This window comes from Athene cunicularia (assembly GCF_003259725.1).
Source record: "Athene cunicularia isolate RWA chromosome 6 unlocalized genomic scaffold, athCun1 chr6_part1, whole genome shotgun sequence".
NCBI classification, from domain to species: Eukaryota; Metazoa; Chordata; class Aves; order Strigiformes; family Strigidae; genus Athene; species Athene cunicularia.
This window is the reverse complement of record NW_020799105.1, coordinates 3759100-3764647: the sequence shown is the minus strand read 5'-3', so window position 1 is coordinate 3764647 and position 5548 is coordinate 3759100.

The following is a 5548-nucleotide window of genomic DNA, read 5'->3' as shown; positions in this document are numbered from 1 at the left end:
GCTGCGGAGGGCAGGCGGCCTACCTCGGTGCTCCGTCCCAGAAGGGGCGACAGGTGTCCAGTGTGTGTAAGTAACCCCCTCGCTGGGAGGCAGCGCTTAGGGCTGCCCCTTGACCCGCCCGTGGCTAGGAATCACTTCAGGTGTGCGTGAGGCCGAGTCCCCCAAACCCTCCTTACTCCGCCGAGTGCCGGCGCTTGAGGGGTCGGTGGCTGCCGGGCCCGGTGCGGGTGCAGCGCCGCTCGGGACGGGCCCGTCCCGGGAGGGCGTTCGCTGCCGGCAGCACCGAGGCTCGTTCTGCCCGCAGCTCCGTCTTGCGGTTCAGCTCCTTCAGCCGCTGCGGCAGAGCTTGCTCTATAGAGCTGCTTGGATAGAAGCAAATTTTTCACGGCAGAAAAGAAGTAGGTATGCTTGCAGAGTGTGTATGATCTCAACGATCCCAAAGTATGGGCTGTGAGAGCTGACAGGACTGGAGCCAAAGCACAGTCACGTCTAGAAAAAACGTCCTTGTAGTTTATGTGAGAGCTGGGTTTTCTCACAGGTTGGACATAACATCGTATGTTTATCATTTGTCCAAGTACTTCAGGTGTGAATTAGGCCATTTCAGGATCTGGGAAAATTTGCACAAGGCCTTTACAAATTAATATTTTAATTTTCTGAATACTGGTCAATGTGTAAAATTAATATTAATCCCACATTCTCTGAATTGCATCAGCTTCACATAGTAGTATGTGATTTTCCTGTCACCAGGAGAGAGTCCTGGTAAAAACATTAACTGGCGTTTTTTGCAATATCCAAAATACCCCTTTCAAACCCACAGAAATAAATGGATCCTTTTCTGTGAATTCAGGATCATGCATGTGGAGAGAATCTGAAGATGACGGGGGACTGCCATTTCCATGAGCAGTGGGTATCTCAGTGCTAGCACCCTGGATAAACAATGTAATTAATTACTCAAACATGAATAGGTGAGGATTTACACACTTTCTTTTCCGCCCTTGTATTTCACTGTTCCTGACATCTGAGAGATACATCTTTTGTAACAATCCTTATAGAGGAGTGCCACCAACTCTGTAAGTTGTGGAGGAATTTCTTTTTGTCCAGTTGTTGAGACCCATTTTTACATAGGAGAAGTGAGTGAGTTGGTGCATAATGTTCTGTATCTAAAACATGTATTTCTCTGTGCCAGAATTACCAACTTGTGATAATTCAGGTATACTGTCAGTGGTAAACCTGATGCATAGAGTATACCTGGAGGACTGTGACCGCCTGTTTCCTGCACAGAGCCATCACTTCAAGCATATTGTTTGTATATACAGGTGTCTGCAATACTGTTTCTGCCGCTGGTGTTAATATGGCATTTCTAATACCATTAAAACAATACCAAAAAATGTTTGTGCATTTGGAAGAGTGCTTGTTTACTTGTGACTTCCTATCCCATTTCAGTTTTTTGCTTCGGGAATCAAGCCAACCGTACTGGGAGAGAGAGCAAATGAGGAATGCCTCAAGCCTCTCTTAGGAGGCAAAGATAATTAAGAGAAATATTTAGAGATAGTAGATATAATGAAGCCCTAAATCCATGCTAGCTTCAGACCCATTAAAGTATGGCTGTTTTTATAATAGAATGTGGAAGTAATTACTTATCTGAGCCAGGCACTATGGAGTTTGACTAAAGCGCTCTTCAGTGTAACTGAATTTGTATAGCATCTGTGAGCAGGAGAGGTCCTGCGTGATAAGGACATAGGTTGTCTTTAGGCTGGATAGCAGAAAGTTTCTCATTTGTTTGTTTCTCCTTCCACAGGCCACTTTGTTTTCTTAGCAGTGAATGATGTATAATCAGATTGTTGCTTAAGGCAGCAACTTCCCCCAGTAAGAAGGGGAATTCTGCAGAGTCCTTATTTACCCTTTTATGCAGAGGGATGTTTTGGAGCACAAGTAAAGCATTGCTTAGTGGGTAGCCTTTTTCACTGCTCTTAGTGCCCTCTTTGTATGTTTTTTTTCTCCCCAGCTACAAATGCAGGGACCCAGAGTGAAACAGTGGTGCTGCCCTTGGCTCATATCTGAGTCTGGGAAGAGCTGAGATCTTTGTCAGCCTTTCATAGTATGGTTGTGTCTACCCTCTCCAAATTTCCCCAAAATAACTGTTCCCAGTAGGCCTTGTCAGAAGAACAAAGAAGAATAACTATTTTGGTTTGGCACTAGAAGAAGAACTTATAACCATAAATTAACATCATTTATGCATTAATTTGTTCAATGTGGATTTTTGAAAGGCAAATGTTAATTATAACCACTGGCTAGAGCCATACCTGTAACATCTTATTTTTAAAAGGGTAGTTGTCCCTGTCTGAAAATTTATTTGTGTCAGTTGTCCCTGAATGTAGATCAGATAGAATTTTCTTTAAATGAAAAACAGACTTCTAAAATTTAAAAAAAATGCATAAAACATTTTGTAGTTTTTATTGTTAATCAAACGGTCAAAACAAAACCCAAAAAAAAGAGCCTGCAGGTTTTCTTCCAAAAAGTTGGAATATGTGCATTAAAAGTTTTGATATAAAGAATGTTTATAAAACATATCATTGAAAATTAAAGGAAGAATTTATATTTGAGAATTTGTTTATTAAGCTGACTGGAGCTTAGGTTGCGTTTAGGAGCATTGCTTCAGAGTGGTTCATGTAGTTCCCTTTACTGGATGTGTTAATTAACACAACATATATCTGAGCAAGTACTTGCACTCATTAAAGCATCACTTAGGATGTACTGCAAGCAGAAGGTGATCATCAGAAAGAAGATGACTCTTACTGTGTGTTAAATACACAGAGAGCAAGAGATATGGCATAAAGGCACTGCTAATTGATTAAATTAACTGAAGAGACTTTTACTGGCAGATATATGATGCCATAAATATAATTAACAGTGTCTCAAATCCCACATACTCAGCAGTTCACAAAAGTTGTAGGGTTCCATAAAATGTGTGCAATCTTGCTTCTGCATGTGTCTGCAAATTCTGCTTGATTATCTGTGGTCCTGGTCAGGCACATCTCCAAGACAGTATAGGCAACTTGTCTAAACTAGTTTGTAACCTGCAATTTGAGGATTTGGGATTGGATGAGATTGCATATAAATGTATTAATGTGCTGTGAGCCAGCAGGCTGTCTTGCAAACTTTTCTATTACTCATTCAAGAGAAATTAGCATATGTGCTGCTGATAGGCAGCAGTGAACCCCCTAAATTGCCAGAGAAGTGCTAACAGCAGCTTATTGTGCCAAGGGGCCGTCCTTTGGAAGTGGAGCGCTTGCCAGATAATTGCACCTGTGGCAGTCTTCTGTGAAAGAGAACATGCACTTGCAGAAAAGCTAGGCAGGAAAAAAGCCTCAGTGCAGTGAATGTTCAATCCTTGTGCCACAAGACAGCATTTTCCATGGAGGGATGGCCACATGCAGACCTCTTTGCTCCATAGCAGAATGATGGTGTTCAGGCTCTTGGCTCTGTCTGGTGCCTGGCATCTTGTATGATTTAAATATGATTTTTTTTTAAAGTCAAACAAGACAAAACCCATATTCTCTTAAAGTCTGAAACTGTTCCAGATTTTATTTCAGAGCATCACTAAGCCTAATGACAAAGCCATCTCCTCTAAATGCTCTGTCAATAACAATATCAAATCTAATTCCCAGATGTTAGTTCTATTAATTATATCATCATCCTCACTAATGGCAAGCTGCTCACATGAGAGAGACAATTATGAGATGCAAAACCTTTGATTAGGGAATACATTGCAGTCAAACAGAAGATTTTCTGCGCAACACAGAGAAGCATACCAACAGTGCTACTACCTGCTGAATATTGATGCCATCAGCTATAACTTCACGCAAGATTTTAAAATGTATGAGTCCACATTTATGAATAGTATTGCTGAGATTTTGTGAAGCACCCTTCTTTTACGTTAGAACGTGGGCACTATTTTTTATGTCTTTTCAGTGTCGCTTACATTTCAAAGCTTGGAAACTGTAAAACATTATTTCTAAAAATAACACTGTAAATAACTAAAAATATAAGAACTTTTTGTCATGAATGAAAGATCTGAATGTCACAAAATTCTATCCAATCTGTTTTTCATAGTCCAGCCCCTTTCTATTTTATGGGTTTTTGGCTGCTGTTCCATGGAGTATAAGCTTAATATCCAATATATCCTCTATGAGGGAACTGCAGCCTGACTTTACAAGAGGATGGGCTCAATAATTTGTTAGTTCTTTTCTATCTCTAACTACAATGATCCTGCTTAAAAGCACATGATTGAGATTCCATTCTAGTATGTGGGGGAAATCCACTGTAATTAAATCTTATAAAATCCTCTTATTCTCTATATAAATAATTCTCTGACATAGGCAATTCCCCTGAGTCTACATCATAGCACAAGGAAAACAAAGAACAGGAGCCATTACTTACTTCCTCTAAAACATTTGATCATTTTGGACAAACTTCTTCCCTGATTAGAGTAGCTATAAGCCTCATTGAAATTCATTATTTTTGAGACAGAATTTGGATTACCAGTTTTTCTTACTTTTAACGTTACCTTGACTAATGACTAAATTAGCATGTATCTTAACCTATGTAAACAAGAAGACAATAGTTGTCTGAATTGTTCTACAACATGTAGTGTTGTATTTCTCATTTTGTACTAAAAACAAAAGCACATAAATTCTGCTTGATAGGATTTGAGATTGAAAGCGTACTGGTAAAAGAACTACATGCCTCATTAAGCAAATTTACCAAAACTGAAGGATCCTCTTAGCTTGCAAATATGAATTATAGAAATATTATTAATAATTTGCAGTGATACCATACTAATTCCAAGCACACTGCAACTTTTTATCCCCACTTAGGGTTCGAGTTAATGGACTGCACAGACAAAAACTCTTGTCCAACAGTACATAATGAATCAGAGGGAGCTTTGGGTATATACCCAGGCCTTTGACCTACTTGCTGGATGATGCTGCTTTCCTTGTACATGAGAATTTTGAAACTACGCCACCAGAGAGCACTGTGTTATTTCTGCACAGTATTTCTTACCTTTCCCTGCATGTTTAAGGACCTATTTTATTTAGTCTATTTTATTATGCTCCAGTCGAACTCAAATGGTTGTAATTATTTTGGAATTCCCAGACATTTCAGTATCATTGCCCTGTGTATCAACAGCTCTTAGTTGCCCTGACCAGACTCACCTGGGACCTTTACCCCACTTATGGCCCAGAAACCCTATTTAAGCTCAGTCCCGGGCCTGGGGTCCTTGTCTGAGCGATGTTGTAGGAGTGCTGGCCTGCACTCTTATCTCCTGGGTGGACCCGATTCCTGTGTTGGAGATAGCCTGTCACCTAAATGGACTTTGGACTCACAGTATAGCGTGTGTCCAGCGCTGTTTACTTTTGCTCCTGGCCAGGCTCCATGAATAGTCCCTGTGCTTAATTCATCACCTTACCATGTCTGGTATAACTGATGGACCTTGTCACCAGCACTCAGCGCTGCCTGCCATGCTCAGACGTGGTGGGCTTGTGTG